This window comes from Pelophylax lessonae, assembly GCF_965119305.1.
Source record: "Pelophylax lessonae genome assembly, chromosome: 3".
NCBI lineage: Eukaryota > Metazoa > Chordata > Amphibia > Anura > Ranidae > Pelophylax > Pelophylax lessonae.
In genome coordinates, this window is record NC_138770.1 from 380,974,804 (window position 1) to 380,993,226 (window position 18,423).

Below are 18,423 nucleotides of genomic sequence, written 5' to 3' on the forward strand. Positions count from 1 at the left end.
TGTGGTGTGTGTGTGTGTGTGGTATGTGTGGTGTGTGTGTGTGTGGTGTGTGTGGTGTGTGTGGTATGTGTGGTGTGTGTGTGTGTGTGTGTGTGTGTGTGTGTGTGTGTGTGTGTGTGTGTATGTGGTGTGTGTGTGTGTGTGTGTGTGTGTGTGTGTGGTATGTGTGGTGTGTGTGTGTGTGTGGTGTGTGTGTGGTGTGTGTGTGTGTGTGTGTGGTGTGTGTGTGTGGTATGTGTGGTGTGTGTGTGTGTGGTATGTGTGGTGTGTGTGTGTGTGTGTGTGTGGTGTGTGTGTGTGTGTGGTGTGTGTGTGTGTGTGTGGTATGTGTGTGTGTGTGTGTGTGTGTGTGTGTGTGTGTGTGTGTGTGTGGTGTGTGTGTGTGTGGTATGTGTGGTGTGTGTGTGTGTGGTATGTGTGGTGTGTGTGTGTGTGTGGTGTGTGTGGTGTGTGTGGTGTGTGTGTGTGTGTTGTGTGTGGTGTGTGTGTGTGTGTGTGTGTGTGTGTGTGGTATGTGTGGTGTGTGTGTGTGTGTGGTGTGTGTGGTATGTGTGGTGTGTGTGTGTGTGTGTGTGTGTGTGTGTGTGGTGTGTGTGTGTGTGGTGTGTGTGTGTGTGTGTGTGTGTGGTATGTGTGGTGTGTGTGTGTGTGGTGTGTGTGTGTGGTGTGTGTGTGTGGTGTGTGTGGTATGTGTGGTGTGTGTGTGTGTGTGTGGTGTGTGTGTGTGGTATGTGTGGTGTGTGTGTGTGTGGTGTGTGTGGTATGTGTGTGTGGTGTGTGTGGTATGTGTGTGTGTGTGTGTGTGTGGTGTGTGTGTGGTGTGTGTGGTGTGTGTGGTATGTGTGTGTGGTATGTGTGTGTGTGTGTGTGTGTGTGTGTGTGTGTGGTGTGTGTGGTATGTGTGTGTGGTGTGTGTGGTATGTGTGTGTGGTATGTGTGTGGTGTGTGTGTGTGTGTGTGTGTGTGTGTGTGTGTGTGTGTGTGTGTGTGGTGTGTGTGGTATGTGTGTGTGGTGTGTCTGGTATGTGTGTGTGTGTGTGGTGTGTGTGGTGTGTGTGGTGTGTGTGGTATGTGTGTGTGGTATGTGTGTGTGTGTGTGTATAGGATTAGATACTTTAAAAATATTTTATAAAATCTTTGCTGGTTACAAGGCCCTATAATGATTGTCTATTGCCAGCACCATGGACAGCTTTAACATTAGGCCCCTTTCACACTTGCCGCTCTCATCTTGTCCGTTCTCATCCGATCTGATCTGAAAATAGAGTTTCCATCTGTCCGGATTTGACGGATCTGATTGGATCGGATGTCAGCAGACATGTCTCCGCTGACATCCGATGCCCCATAGAGATACATGGGGCATCCGTTCAGATCCGCCTGAAAAACTGACAGGCGGATATGAACGGTCCACAAGTGTGAAAAGGGCCTAAGAAAACCTGTACTTATAAAAATATGTAAGTGGCCATTTTTGCCCTTTCTTTTTAAAAATACTTTCCTAGCAATCCTCAGGTTCAGTACTTTCTGGGTGGCTAAGCCATAATTCCAATGACCCCAATAAAACAACCAATCTGAATGTTTAGCCAAAGTAACTGAGAAAGAATGGAAACCACTGGTTCAGCACCATTGGCAGAAAGCTAGGACAGGAATGGTAGCTTCAACATATCTTGGTGCAAGGTTATTTGAAGGTTTTCTGTATACTGGTGTAGACTGAGAGGCTGGAGAAGACCCAGGCAGAAGATACCTAAAGGAAAGACTCGGTACACACAGTAGTTTAGAATGGGGAATATATTGGTACCCATTCCAGATACAACAATTGGGTCTCTTCAATGGTAATAACCGAGCAGCAGCGCTCACACAGGAGATGGAAGTCACGGCAGGACCTCTGGAACTTGTCCCTGCACTAGGATCACTCTCCTTGTCAAGTGGATTTCTGTCCCTAACCTCACCACATGCAGAATGCATGCCAACAGCAGTGGGCCAGGGCTTTTTGTAAGCTCTGCCCTCACCAAAGATGGCTGCGGGATCACCCGGGTGGCAGCATCCGATCGGAAAGCAGCACACCTGATAACCACATGGGGCCCTAAGAGGAATACATATTCCTCCAGTCCATCACTCTCCCTGCAAGGCAGATGCAACAGCGCCACTCATGTAGGGAGGTCAAGCTGCACCTACCTACACTGGTGCTTCTCTATGTGTTTGTAATGTCTTCTTTATGCGTCCTTTCAGTGCAGGCTTCCTGATCTCATGAAGGACAATCCATTTAAAGCTCGACTCTAGGCTATTTTTTTTTTTTTTTAATGTCCCCTGGGCAGTGGTATAAAAAAGGCAGCTCTGGTTGCATTACTTATCTTTAATCTGGAGCTGTCCCACTCCCTACCAGAGATGTATAGTAACTAAGTAGAACTACTTCACTACTGTACTTAAGTACCAAAAGGCGGTATCTGTACTTTCCTAGAGTAGATTTTTTTTTCTCCTACTTCCACTTTTACTTCACTACATTTTTTCAATGATTTCAATACTTCTACTCCGATATTTTTTTTTTGTGCTGCATAGTTACTCGTTACAATTATAAAAATTACCACTGCCAGAACAGTAGATGGCAGGTTTCATGAAGCTAAAAACATGTGTATTATCAGCGCATACGAAAATAAATGCTACTGTATGTATAAACAAAAGCTGCATTTGAAATAATAAAAAACAATATGATGTTCAAACTTTTGACTTCTTTCTTTAATAACTACATAACACAGTACTTGTACTTTTACTTTCAGTACTTGAGTAGCAAAATTTAAAAAAAAATGACTTGCAATACTTAAGTACAAAAAATGTTGAATACTTTAGTACTTCTACTCAAGTCACTTTTTGATTGAGCACTTCCACTTCTACTCAAGTCACTTTTTGATCGAACACTTGTACTTTTACTCAAGTATGGGTTTCGAGTACTTTATACAACTCTGGTCCCTACTAATAACCCTTCTTCACCACAAGATGTCCTCCAATGCTTCAATCACCCTGACAGAGTGAGGAAAGACATTGAGTACAGGGCACAATTACCCAGCTGCACTCACAGTGAATTGATTAAGAGATCAGTGCCGATGGCATCATGTCTACACCAATCTCTGCATCATCCAGGACTGCCAGTAGAAGGCAGAGATTAGGAACAGGACCCAGTGAGTTCCGAAGATATCTGAGAAAGGAAAAAAGCTATAAAATATTGCCAGCACGGGGGCTTCAAGGGGAAGAGGAGGGCACTGGCCAAGTACCTCTACAGAAAATATGCCTGCTTTGAATACATTGGCTCCCAGATGAAAGTCAATGCAAATAGACAGATAGGCCCGGAGCAAAAAAAAAAAAAAAAATAGGCGCAGGGCCTCATGATAGGGTTGATAGGGGACACAGGAAAAGGAGGTAGGATAGGGTTAAATGGTGGGCTGTGGCTGGTGGTGCAGGAAGAGGATTGGATTAGGCCAGGTAGGGGTGGGGGCTCAGTGTGGCTGCATGGGGTGGGGCTCTTTCCGGTCAAGCAGAATCGTGAGGATCAGCAGAGGAAGAAGGAGGAATCTGCTGTGCTGCCCCTGAGTTCACTTTAAGATGTCGGACTTGGACTCTTTGTTTGGGAGGCTGAGGGAGGCTGCCGCTTCGCGCGGCTCCTCCTGGCTGCAGGCGCAGGTCTCCTCCATGCTTGGCGGGGAGCCTGCGGCGGCCGGGGATGGGCGTTCCCGCGCTCGGAGGTCACGGCCTCCGGAGCGTTACAGCCCGCCGGTGTCCCCACGTGCTGAGCGCCATTTCGGGAGCCCCCCTGTGGACCCTCCAGGCCCGCCGGCCCGGCGCTCTCCTGCCAGGACCGGCGGAGCGGCTGGGAGGAATCCCCCTCGTCGGCGGAGCACGTCCGGGCGGGGCCCTGCCCGTTCTTCCTCGCCGGCCCCGCCCGTTCGCCGGAATGCAGCTGGATCGGCGGCCGCCCCGACTGGTGAGGACCGATCGGTGGGGGCAGCTCAGCGTGGGAGAAGGACGTCGGCGGCCATCAGCCAGTCGGGCCGAGCGGCTGGTGGCTCAAGTCTGCGATCACCCCGGTCGGGGGTGGAGGCGGGAGAGGCGGACGTGGATGGCGGAGGATCGGGGCCTAGCGGGAAGAGGCCCAGGCGCGACGAGGCTGGACGGTCGTCAGGTCTGCAGCTGGGGGGGACTGGCGGTCGGCCTGGCCCCTCTGTGCTGGCTGCTCCTGCACCTGTGGAGGATCGGGACGATCGGGAGGAGCGATCAGAAGGGGAGCTGTCGGGCTCTGATGTCGGGGAGGTGCCGGTTCCTGTTCCAGCGGGGGATGCCGGATCTGCGGCGGCGGGGCCTAGCCCTGCCCGGCCTGGTGAGTCCTTTAATGTTCAGTCTTCCTTGTTGTCTGTGTTGCAAGCTTTGTCTGGGGGGTTGGGGACTGGGCCTGGACGGGGGGGGGTCGGGGGGACGCCTCTGGGGCCGGGGGTCCCATCTGCCCCGGGGGGCGCGCCCGCTGTAGCGGGCGCCGAGGTCGGGCTGGAGGGTTTGCTGGCGGGGCTGCGGTCTCTGGTGCAGCGCTTTGACGGGGTGTCGGCCGGCGGTTCTCCGACCGCGGCTTGGGGTCGGGGGACGGCCCCTCGCTCGGCTCCGGCGGGCGCAGGTGTGCTGGGGGCGGCGGCTGCGGCTGCCGCCCCGGAGGTGCCTGTCTCGGCGCCGGTCGTGGCGCCGCCCGCGCAGGTGGGGGGGGACAAGGCTGCGGATCCCAAGTCCACAGGTAAGGATGCGGATGCGGTTCGGCTCGCGGATGCGGCGAAGTGTGAGGTTTATGTCTGCTTTGAGGGGCCCTTAGGGGCGCACCTCAAGCCCGAGGTCAGGGAGAAGATCTGGAAGGACGAATACGTGGAGATCTTCACGCTGCTTCCGTTGGAGAAGTTCAACCTGGATCGGGTGAAGCCGGAGGAATCCAAGAAGGAGGATGAGGAGCGGCGGCGCTACAGGTTGATTCCGCGCACGTTTAGCAATTGGCTGCAGGCTTTCGCCATCTTTGCGAGTGTGGTGGGGGAGAAGAGGCCGGAGCATTGCTCCGCCTTGTTCTGTTATTTGGACGCCATTGGCGAGGCGTACCGGGTTTATGGCGGGGTTGCTTGGCTTCGGTATGACGAGCAATTCCGCCAGCGCAAGGCGGTCCGCCCTGCTCTGCGTTGGGACCATAAGGACATTAGCCTGTGGATGCGCCTCATGACGTCAGCGCGGGCGTCGTCTTCCTTTTTTCCAGGGACGGCCGGAAGTCAGAGTGCCCCGGGACAGCCGGCCGCAAAACGTCGAGGGTTTTGTTGGCAATTTAACGAGGGGACTTGCAAGTTCGGGTCCTCGTGCCGCTTTAAGCACGAGTGCTCCGGCTGTGGGGGTGCGCACCCCCTCTCCCGTTGTTTCAAGCAAGGCAAGTCACGCTCCGGAGATGCTCAGCAGAAGAGGGATGACGCCGGTGATGGTGGAAAGGATGCGTCCTTTTCTAGGTAGGTATCCGGATCGGGCGGCTGCTCGCTTGCTGGAGGCTGGGTTTTCGGGGGGTTTTGTTATTCCTTGCGCCATGTCCGCCGTTCCCCCGGTGGCGGACAATTTGCGATCGACCCGGCTTAACCCCGGGGTGGTGTCGGACAAACTGGCTAGGGAGGTTGCGTTGGGCCGCATGGCGGGGCCTTTTCCTCGGCCCCCTTTGGCCGATTTGGTGGTCTCCCCTTTGGGGTTGGTGCCCAAGAAGGAACCTGGCAAGTTCCGCTTGATTCATCACCTGTCCTTTCCCAAAGGGGGGTCGGTTAATGACGGCATTGATCCTGAGGCCTGTGCGGTGTCTTACACTTCTTTCGATGCGGCCATATTTTGGGTGCGTCAGTATGGGCGGGGTGCGCTGATGGCAAAGACAGACATCGAGGCCGCTTTTCGGCTGCTTCCCGTCCATCCCCAAAGCTTTCGTCTGTTGGGCTGCCGGTGGCTGGGTTCCTTCTACGTGGACTTGTGCTTGCCCATGGGCTGTTCGATCTCGTGCGCTTTCTTTGAACAGTTCAGCTCGTTTGTGGAATGGGTTGTGCGTGAAGTGGCGGGGGTAAATTCTGTCATCCACTATCTGGATGACTTCCTGTGTGTGGGCCCTCCTTCGTCTACGTTGTGCGGGGTTCTGCTGGCCACAGTGCAACACGTGGCGGTGCGCTTTGGCATTCCGCTGGCGGCGGATAAAACGGAGGGCCCTAAGACGGTGATTAGTTTTTTGGGGATCGTGATTGATTCCGAGAACATGGAATGTCGCTTGCCCGAGGACAAGCTGCTGGATCTTAAGTCGGAAATTTGCTTGCTGGTGGGGAAGCGGAAGGTGCAGCTTAGGCGGCTGCAGTCTCTCCTTGGGAAGCTGGCCTTCGCGTGTAGGATTATGCCGATGGGCCGGGTTTTCAGCCGACGTCTGTCGGCGGCCACGGCGGGAGTGCGGTCGCCGCATCACTTTGTGACGTTGTCCGCGGATCATGTGGATGATCTGCGAGTTTGGCATGTCTTCCTGACGTCATTCAACGGGCGGTCACTTTGGCAACAAGGCCCGGTCAGCAGCTGCGATCTCGAGTTGTACACGGATGCGGCTGGCTCTACGGGTTTTGGCGCCTTCCTCGGTGGTCGGTGGTGTGCGGAGCGGTGGCCGGCATCGTGGAGCGAGGCTGGATTGTTGCGGAATTTGGTTCTGTTGGAACTTTTTCCGGTGGTGGTGGCGGTGGAACTATGGGGGGCGGAGTTCAGGGACAAGAAGGTCCGGCTGCATTGTGATAACTTGGGCGTGGTGCAGGTTATCAATCGGCTTTCCGGTTCGTCTGCGCCGGTAATCAGGTTGTTGCGCCACTTGGTCTTGCGTTGTCTGCAGTTTAATGTTTTCTTGTATGCTGTTCACTTGCCCGGGGTGGAGAATTCGGTGGCTGATGCTTTGTCTCGGTTTCAGCAGGTCCGTTTTCGGGAGTTGGCGCCGGAGGCGGACCGCCAGGGGGAGCCTTGCCCGCCGGAGCTGTGGCACATTGTGTCGGGATCGCCGCTGGTTTGCTCCGGAGGTCGCTGAGTGATGTCACGTGGGTTGCGTATTCCAAGGTATGGAGGGAGTGGTCGGTCCTGCTGGATTGGGTCGGGGCGGATGCGGTGAGTATGTCTTCTCCGTCTCTTGTGCTGTACTTTCTGTGCTTGAATTTCGAGCGGGGGGTGTCGGCGTCGGCCATCGGCCGTAAGCTGGCGGGTTTGGCCTTCCTGTTTAAGGTTTGGGGCCTTCCGGATGTTACGAAAGACTTTGTGGTCCGCCAGGCTTTGAGGGGTTATAGGCGGGGTTCGCGTCGGCCGGATGGCCGTCGCCCGATATCGTTCGGGATGCTGGGGGAGTTGGTGCGGCAGGTGGGCTGCTCCTGCTCCTCTCCGTACGAGGCATTGTTGTTCAAGACGGCCTTCGTTCTGGCCTTTTTTGGAGCGTTCCGCATTGGGGAACTGGTGAGTGCTAATAGGAAGTCTCCTGGGGGCCTTTTGGTGGGAGAGGTGAGTTGCTCCGCTGATGCGGTGGTGATTTTTCTTCGGAAGTCCAAGACCGACCAGGCAGGCAGAGGTACGTATGTTCGTTTGTACGGGGTGGGGGGTTCTCCCCTCTGCTCGGTGGCGGTGGTTCGGGAGTTTCTGGGGGCACGCCCCCCGGTTGGGGGGTCTTTCCTAGTACACCTGGATGGGTCGTCTTTGTCTAGGTTCCAGTTCAGGGCGGTTTTGAATAAGTGTTTGGCTGTGTTGGGCTACCGGCCCGGGGATTATTCTTCGCACTCCTTCCGCATCGGGGCGGCTACGGAGGCTGCCAGGTGGGGTGTGGATGATTCAGTGTTGAGGCGTATTGGTAGATGGGAGTCTAACCGTTTCAAGTTGTATGTTCGTCCTCATTTGTTGTGATTTGTGGTACGTCGGGGGGCTCTGTTGTGTGTCTGGTTTTGTCATGTTTTCTTGCTGTTTCATTACAGAGGGAGCTGCATGCCTGATCTGGATCGTGGGGCATTCTTATGTGTTCTGGGGGGCCAGGAGGGCTGAGGTGCGGCCCAACGGGCGCCAATTGGGTTTTTCTCGGGAGGAGGCTGTTGTCCGCTGGATTGGCGTGCCGGGTTTGCTCTGGTGCAAGGTCCTTCCGGAAGTGCATCGTTTTGCGCGGCTGGACCGAGCCCCGGGCGTCCTGGTTCTGCACGCGGGGGGCAACGATCTGGGGGTCCGTTCCATGAGCCTGCTCATACGAGATATCAAGTTTGATTTTCTCAGGCTGCGCACCTCCTTTCCCGACTTAGTTATAGTTTGGTCGGACATTGTGGGGCGGTCCTCTTGGCGTTTTGCCAGGTCCGCTGCGAGTCTGAACAAGGCCCGTATTAAGGTGAACAAGGCTGTTGGTCGTTTTGTTTGCCGTAATGGGGGAGTGGTGGTCAGGCATGGGGAGCTGGAAGTGGACACGTGGCGTTACCTGCGGAGTGACGGTGTGCACCTGAATGCTGTGGGTACCGACTTGTGGACTCTTGGGATTCAGGACGGAGTTCAACGGGCTCTGCGAGTGTGGCGGGGCTCACAGGTGTAAGGTGTCACACCTGTGAGCTGTGGCGGTTGGGGGTCTTTGGAGGCGGTAACAGGTTTTTTGGTCAGTGCATAGGGTGACCCATCTACGGTATGGAGCCCTATAGTGTATCCCGGTTAAGAGGGGTTTAACCGGGATGTGTTAACAAAGGGTATCAGTGGAAAATGTGTTTGTTCCTGAGCTGGTGTCTCGCGGCTGGGGACCGTTGGGTTTTTGGATACTGATACCATTTTTTGAATTGGATTTTGGTGCCTCCCAAGACCAACAACCCCTGATTCTCTTATGTGTACTGGAGTATTTATGGTTTACTGTTTAAAATTGGTTGTTAATAAAATGGCCTAACAGGCCACAATTTTATCCAAAGTCGTTGTCAGTATCATTTGTTTAGAAGGATTAGAAAGGGGTGGTTTATGCTAAGATCAGGAGTGGGCATCGGTCATACCCTAATCAAGTACTTTCTTCTCTCTAATTGCCCTAAACTGCATATAGAAGCAGCCATGGGCACAGCCCCTAAAAGCCCTTACAATGGGTGCGTGATGCCTGCTATGTGTTTCAGTCAGTCTAAAGGGGATGTCGCACACAATACAGCTTTTATTGCCATTGATTTTCTCACTGAAGGAGTCAGGAGGAAATTCTCCAATCCTGGCACTTTCTGGAAAGCAGTCCTTCATCTGACAGAAATGCATGCATTGTAGGCATAACAAGCTATTTGTAATAAAAATATTGCAGCGCTATAGGTGTATTCAAATACAGAAGCATAAAAATAATCTCTAAGGCCCCTTTCACACGGAGTCCATTCTGCTCAGCGGGGGATCGATCCGCCGATCCCCACTAAGCAGGCGGATGACAGCTCCGTCTCTGCTCTGTGTGCAAAGATGGAGCTGTCAGATCCCTGGTGTCCTCTATGGGGAGATCAGATGATAATGGACCGCCTGTCCGTTCTCATCCGATCCCATCCAATCCAATTCTCCAGACGGATGGAAAATAGGGGTTCCATCCGTCCGGATTTCACGGACAGGATCGGATCGGATAACAGCGGGTGTCAGCGGAGATGTCTCCGCTGACACCTGCTGCCCCGTACGGATGCATGGAGCATCCAATCAGGTCCGCCTGAAAAACTGACAGGCGGATCGGATCGGATCGCGTGTGTGAAAGGGACCTTACAGACAAAAAATTCATAAAGTTGCATGCAACAGTGATGAGTGGATTAGCCCCCGTTCACATTAAGACGCTCCGACTTCGGGGGCGACCTGTGAAGGCGCGTGCAGCGCGACTTCGGTGCGTCTTGCACGGACAGACTTCTTGCATCGCCTCCAGGTCGCCCCGAAGTAGTACAGGACCCTTTTTCTAAGTCGGAGCGACTTGTGTCGCTCCTATTAGAACGGGTCCTGTACTACACAGTGGGAGCGGGAGGACCGCGACTTGTCAGGCTTACAAATCACCCGACAAGTCGCGGCAGTGTGAATGGGCTCTAAATCACAGTATGATGTGTCCATTCTATAAAATATCAAATCCAGGTGCAGATAATTGACAATCTCATAGTGTCACCTGTGGGGTCTTGCCTCCACTATATGAACGAAGTTCAAACTCACCAGAGCCAATTGCTATCTTAGTTATAGGACAGCAAAAACTCATCCAGCAATCATCGATCTTCCTTTCAAAGGTGCAAGTGCCAATCAATAGGATGTGGTAGATCTAATCTCTATGCTGGGGCCGTCAGGGGAACTGCTTACTCTCATCCGACCAGACAGGAAAATCATCAACGCCAGAGAAAGTACTCATAGTGTAGTATTTAATAAACCATAAAGCGGAGTTCCACTCAAAAGTGAAACTTCCGCTTTAGGTAGTCCTAACGCCCTGACATGCCACACTTGGCATGTCATTTTTTTTTGAGGGGGAAGGGGGTACCTAGTTTTGACAGACACCACCCCCTCCCTCCCTGCAATCTTCTGGGACACGTCTGAGACCCCCAAAAATTGCAGACCAATCAAGACGCGAAGCACAATTCGCGCATGCGCAGTGCACACCCGGCTGTGAGGCTGGAAGCTGTCACACCCGGGTGCCCATACCAGTGATGCCGGTGCCGCCGAGACCAGAGAGAGAGGATCGAGGCTTGGGCGGCCGCATCACTGGATCGTGGGACAGGTGAGTGTGTGTTTATTAAAAGTGAGCAGATACACTTTTTATAACTGATGACTTTTAATAAACACATAAAAGGCTGGAACTCCGCTATAACAGTGGTCCTCAACTCCGGTCCTCAGGGCCCACTAACAGGCCAGATTTTAAGTATTACCTTGGGGAGATACAGACTAGAATACTGCAATCACTGAGCAGCAAATGATATCACCTGGGATGTATTTCAGTTATCTTGCAAACCTGGCCTGTTAGTGGGCCCTGTAGGCCAGGGTTGAGGACCACTGCGCTATAAGATATAAATATTAAAAACAACTCCGATCCCCAAAAAAAATTTGTATGAGTCAAATTGCAAGTGGGTATGTAACAGTGACTTACATCAGATACCGCCAAACTCCAGTTGGAGGAATGATGGTTGGACCTTCAATATAATGCAGTTGATACAAGTAGTACATAAGGCTTCATAGAAAACATAGGGCAGATGTCATTTACATAAGGTGCCGCCACACTGGACACAGAATGGCAGCTGGACCTCAGGCATGTAAATCAAGCTCAAAACCAACAAGCTATTGGTCAACCAGTGTGTGTCAAGGTGCCCATGTGAGAATGGCTCAATGTGTAGGTGTGATCAGATTATCATAATACTTACAGGAGGGGCCACAGCGCACAGTGCCACTTATCTCATAGAGAAATAGTAGAGCTCAGGTTGGGTTATCTAATATGCCTTATTGATTAAATTGGCTTTTTAAAGTTTCCAAAACTGTTAAAACAAAAAAAAAAAGAAGACTTAGGTAGAGTATACACGCACCTTTTTTATTTTATTTTTTTTTGCTCAACCAACAAGTTGAACGAAAAAAAAAAAAACTGACAGACCCCCAAATTCACATAAGCAATGTGGATGCAGGGCTATTGTATTCTGACAGCGGAGGCTTCTCCCCCCTTCCCTGTCAGAATACACAGATCAGTGCATGCAGCCATATGCTTGTTTTCCAGCAGGACTGTGTATCAGAAGCCAGTTTCTAGACCAGCTTTTGTTGGACCGAGAGGAGTACGTACGGACCAAAAGTTTTCCCGTTCTTGCTGAATGGACCCACTTTCACTATGTGTGTACCTGGCTTTAGTTTTTATAACATACAATTATTGTTTTACTGGTTGAGTTACATATACTATTTTTATGCATGCCAAATGAATTAAGAATGGTAATCACTCTGGGGAAATGGTAAACCTTACTCACCAGTGCCCTGGCTTGTTTCATCCTGAAAATTCAATCACCATAAAATATCAGTGGGCATATATATTGAGGACACAGTAGGATAAAACATAAAAAAGAAAATAGATGATGCTATATACTCTTCTCTAAAGAAGAAATAAAAATTCACCTCTGCTATAAAAAAAGATGAATTTTAAAAAGAACTGTTTTCTAAGATTTTACAAAGGAGCTATACCAAAAAGTGAGAACCAGTATTAAAATTTATAACATTTAAGGAACCGCTTAAAACTTTTATCATTTTTAAGAAGAAGGTTAAACGTTCAAATGGTCCCGCACGGAGTATGGGAAATTGTATCATGAAATTTTAGGAGTTTAGGATTTTATGGATTTGCTGTTATCCAAGAGGATCGCTGCTTGAGTTTACACTGTAATAAATGTATAAGGTTTTAGCAACAGTGAGCACTTAGATCTTTTTATTTATTCATGTGCATGGATTGAGCCGACGGCCAGGAGTCCCCGGTACCTCTCGCAATATCCCGCTGAGGAGGACAGGAGTTACCGTTCACCCGGTTACACAGAGAGTTTCTATGCAAGAGGCTGGGTTTGGGCTGGGGTTGGAGAGTTCACCACCGCTGCCCTTCCTCTATATCCCTTTTATTGGGACAAGCGTTTATGACCTGTAGGTAACACAGAGGCCATTGGAGTGAGGTGAGCGTGGTGTTTGTCCTGTGGGTCAAGGGATCACCACCTGAAATGGATCTTTCTAATTTTCTTCACTGATGGTGTGGAATTGAACTTGCTCAATAAGGGACTTTTGGGCTTCACTATCATTGGTCCTTATGACATTTTATAACTTTTTTAGGAAAATATTTTTTATGTTTAATATATTCCGCTGCACTGTGTTTGTTTATGCTTGAAGACTGGGCTAAGTGATGTACCTTTTAGGGTTCAGCTTGCAATTTGATCTTTTTAGTGTGTGATTGTTTGCGCCAATTGTATCTTTGTATCCCTGTGTTTCCCCTACTCTCTTAACCAGCACTTTTTTTCTCAGAAAATTGGTGCAAGAACTCCCCCTTTCTGAGTCAATTGTTGTCTCCATCCGCTACCCACCCCAAGCAACGTTTCTTGATTCCACCGCCCCCCCCCCCCCCAACTTCGCCTTTTAGAGAATACAGAGCCAAGTTTAATTTTGTATTGCTAAGCATTTTTTATGGAATGTGGTAATGATAACTAGAAAAGCAGTAAAATAGATCCCCTGCAGCCAGCAGCAACAGAACCTCCCAAGCAACCACATATCTCCTAGCAGCCAGCACCAATAGACCCCTCTCTCCCAACAGAAGATCTGATCCAGCAACAATTGACCCCCTGTAACATAAGCTCCCTACAGCAAACCAGCAACAAGAGATCCCCCTAGCATCAATTAACAACTATAAAAAAATATATCCCCTGGAGCAACAATAGATCCCCCAGCAGCCAGCATCAATAGAACCTCCAGCACACCCCAGCACCCCTTGCCATTACATACAGTACCTTTTAGTACTGAAGGTGCTGGAACTGCGTTCCACTGCGTTCCCGCTAAAAAAAAAGTCCTGCATTTAACCCTTCTTAAGTTATTATAGATCAGTATCATCAAGGGAACTATCAGGGACATCTACAGCACTGAATTACCAGTCCCCAGCAACAATACATGGTGCCATTGAGGGAATCAGATGGCGGAGTCAGTATATCTTTCTGCACAAGGTAGAAAAAATGTGTAGGGGGGTGGGAGGGTTTTAATATTTGCTAGGAGATAGGCTTTAACCACTTTAACACTAGCCACTGTGCTGCTACTGCGGCACAGTGGCTTGTTATCGTCTAGCGACGTAGACCTACGTCGCTAGACTCCTCCCCTGTAGGCGGCGCTCGCGCGCCGCCGGAGGCGCGCTCCCGCTGTTTTCATTCACAGCGGGAGTCGGGCCAGGGGAAGAGCGGCGGCGATCGCCGCTGCTCTGCCCCGATCGTCGGGGAATCCAGTCTGGAGATCCGCCCGCCTGTGTAAACAGAGCGGGCGGATCTCCTCAGTGACAGGGAGTGACAGATCGGAGTGTTCAGCACAGCTGGACATCCGATCTGTCCCTGTCTCACACAGTCACCTCCCCCCCACACGTCAGTAAGCACCAGGCATACATTAACCCCTCCCTCTCCAATAAAATTAACCCCTTCCCTGCCAGTGTCATTTTTACAGTAACAGTGCATATTTATAGCACTGATTACTGCAGTAATGTCACTGGTACCCCCAAAAGTGTCAAAAATGTCAGTCAAGGGTCCGATCTGTCCGCCGCAATGTCGCAGTCCCGCAAAAAAAATCGCAGATCGCCGCTATTACGCGTTAAAAAAAAAAAACACCAAAAATGACAGAAATCTTTCCCTTAGTTAGTAAACGCAATAACTTTTGCGCAAACCAATCAAAATACGCTTATTGTGATTTTTTTTACCAAACATGGGTAGCAGAAAACAAATTGGCCAAAAATTGTTTTTTACATCTTTTTGGGGGGGAATTTCATATAAAAAAATGTTTAAAATATTGTTATTTTTTCAAAATAAACGCTCTTTTTTTGTTTATAGCGCAAAAAGTAAAAATCGCACAGGTGATCAAACACCACCAAAAGAAAGCTCTGTTTGTGGGAAAAAAAGTACGTAAATTTCGTTTGGGTACAGCGTCGCACGACCGCGCAATTGTCAGTTAAAGTCGCACAGCGCCGAATCGCAAAAAGTGGCCCAGACGTAAGACAGCAAAATGCTCTAGTGGTAAAGTGGTTAAATTATAACTAAAGCCAAACTTTTTTTTAGTTTTGTATAAATTAGAGAACAAATAGAATGTGTCAGATTGTTATTGCTGCCTGTGTTTCTTTTATAGAGATTCATCCTCTTCATTTGTCCTGTTTACCGTTAATACCTAAATTTAAATTAAAATAAAATTTCTAAATGTTGATTCTGGTTTCCCACCGATCAGGAATTAAAGGGAAAAGCTTCTAATGAGGACACTAGTTCTGGTAACCCTTGTGACAACCTTGAATTTCCTCACTTTCGTGGCATTTCCTTTTACTTCCAGTTGTGGCTATGGGACAGGAAGTGAAGAGAAATCTCCCCATTGGGACACAGATGACAATAAAAAAAAAAACTTGACATGGACCTTCCCATACTCTAAAAAAAATAATATTTTTTTCCCCCTTACTCTAAAAAAATTGAAAAAAAAAGTTTTACCCTTAGTTCTGCTTTAATTGTTCTTATGTTTCATCAAGCATCAGATGCTCTGAAGATATTTTAAAGCCTAATCTGTGTTTCCATCAAAACTAGTCAGGGTAAAGGAAATTAAAAAATACATTTCCTCAGAAGCTAATTTGGTATTTGAAGTGAACCCTTGTGTTTGCTGTAATAAAAAAAAGACTAAAACATGTGGTTTATTTATATATTAAAATACTGGAAATTATAAATAACGCTACATTTTTATTTTTATTGTTTTTTTTTTTTTTTCGTTTTCTTTTTTTTATTTGTTCAGCTGTTCAGTAAACAAAAATTACTCAAGGGACCATATTTCTTTGATCATTTATACTTATTAATGAGCAGTTGTAGGTTGCAGATTCTCTACATATTTTAGTCTCTTCATTTATAAATGTTAAGGAATTTACTGAAGAGAATATTCAAGCTAGAACAAACATCTCATTCTCTTTAATCTGGTTGGGTAAATAAAGTTTAACAAAAATATATGGCTTTTAGTATAAAAAAAAAAAAAAATGTGCATAGGTATTTACATAGATGGTGCAGAATTCATATATTTAAGGCCCCATTCACACCTGAGTATTTTGTAGCTCAAAGCCCTAAAACATTCAACATCCAAAGTCCCATGTTTCCACAGTGTTCCTTGAAGCTTGTAGCTTGAAAATGTACATGAGCTTCTTTTTTCTGAATACAAACCTTTTTTATTCAAAAAGTTTTTTTAATTTACATAGAACTGATGTAGCATTTTATAATATAATATAATATATTATATTATATATTATATGATATAATATAATAATAATATGTATAATGTATTATGTACTGTATATGTATAATGTATAACATTGATACACATAAGAAATAAAAAAAAAAAAAATTTGGAAACAATAAGGTGTCATTATACATAATAAGCTGTTACTGCCTGATATAACTATATTAAGTATTGATATTATTTATAGCAATTATTTTGATAGAGTGATCAAACAAAAGAAAAATAAAACATAAATAAAAAATGTAAAAAACATAGAAAATAAAGATTTAGGGTACTTCAATTATAAGGATGTAACAGTGTACTATGCATTGGATAGAGTTTTATAAATAAACCATGGATACATGAGCTTCTTTTGAGCTTCAAGCATCAAGCAACTTTGACCCCAATAGACTTCCATAAGAGTGCCCTTAAAAACACATGAAAACATATATTGCGCATTTTTTTGCCTGCAAAAATGTGAAATGCCTGTACAAATACTCAAAAAAGGCCTGTAAAACAACCAAATACACTCCGTTCAAGTGTGAATGCAGCCAAAGTGGTTAATAATAATATCTCCCTTTTCAAAAATCTTAAGCAGGCCATGCATGGATCAAAGTACGGCAGGTCCAACAGGCACCGGACAAATTTTAATCCATGTATAAGCATCTACCAATTGACATTTGTACAATAGCCCGGCTGGATTTTCCCTGCTCGATCAGCGCTGCAGGCTATAGCCTGCAATGCTGATTAGTGTAATCTAAAGGCGGAGAACAAAAATGCAATGGGCTGCAGATTCCATGGATGCGGTGGCTGCATTGGTTTTCATTTTTTAGGCTAAGAACACTTTCAGCAAGTACAGGAAACACAATACAGAAATGTCCTTGTCACTTACTGAGAGCTGAAATGAAAGCAAAAACAATGTTATCTTTCTTTAGTAAACTAGTAATATCCCTATTAGATCTGTTTGAAAACTCAAAGAATTAAAAATAAAGTGCCCATACACCTAATTGTTTGGATCCCTGGCCCTACCATTGCCATTGCTAGGCTACAGCTTTTGTAGATTTCCTGTGACTGTATTCACTGATGGCCCTTTTACCCATTTTTAGTGTGTTTTTAAATACTCCTACACCTCAGTAGCATATTTGAAGGCAACAGTGTATGCTGAACTCTGATTAGAAAGCCCACAGTGATCTGGAAATCCTTTGTCAAATGTCATCAAGAGGAAATAGCATTATGTCAATAGAAAATACAAACTCAGGATCTCTAACCAAAAGATCTTGCCACCAGATTTCCAGTATGTTAAACTGCATATAGAAATTATTAAGAACCCCCCCCCCCCTTTATGACTAGGCAATTTTTTTTGCAATATGACACTGCGTTACTTTACCTGACAATTGCACATTATGCATCACTGTATAAAATTTAGAGCTTTCTTTTGGTGATATTTGATCACCATTACATTTTTAGTTTTTTGTGCTATAAACAAAAAAAGACCAACAAATTTGAAAATAAAAACAATATTTTTTACCTGCTGTTATACAACACATTCAATAAAAAAAATGTAAAAAAACTCAAATGTCTTCAAAAAATTAAGGCCGATATGTATTCTGCTACTTGTTTTTGGTAAACAAAATTCCAATAAGCGTATATAGATTGTTAACATACTAATATATTAATGATATTAAGCGAACATTATAGCGTCTACAAACTATGATACATATTTATGGAATTTTTAATTTTCTGTTATACTGGCAATGGCGGCGATTAGTGGCTTAAAGTGGGACAGTGATATTGTGGAGAACAATAGGACGCTAACTGACACTTTTGACACTTTACAGGAACCAGTGACAATAATACAGTCGGTGTAAAAAATATGCACTGTCACTGTACTAATGACCCTGGCTTGGAAGGGGTTAACCATCTAGGGTGATCAAAAGGTTATAAAATGTAATGAAGGCGCCAAACCCCAAAATTTTAAATAACCAACATATACTGCTGCCTCTTTAAATGTGATTGAACACTTGCAGAAATGAAAGATTTAATAGTGAAAGATGGCGCTGTATAAATTTGTGTACATGCTGGGATTCACCACCAATAATATTCAAAGATGATACGATGTATCTATATATGGATATGTGCAGCAATGTGCCAAATAGGCAACCTACACATACCTACTGTATATGAATCAATCAAAGCTGAATGTCATTAGCAATTTGTGAAACGTGATCAAAAGGTTAACTGTGTGCCTAGCCAGTGTTTTGTGTACTGTGTTAGGTGCTTTTACTAGGGCAAGTGATTATTTTTTTCCCTGCTTTTCAGGAGCGCAAAATCCATCCCTTCCCCCCTGTCAGAACGGAGATATGCATTGTTTAAATAGGCAGAGCTCCGTTTTGTGTGTTTTACCAATGATGGGTGGTGGAGGACATCCAGTACCCCCAGAAGTGACCCAGCGGTGGCGCATGCATGCCCCCTGCA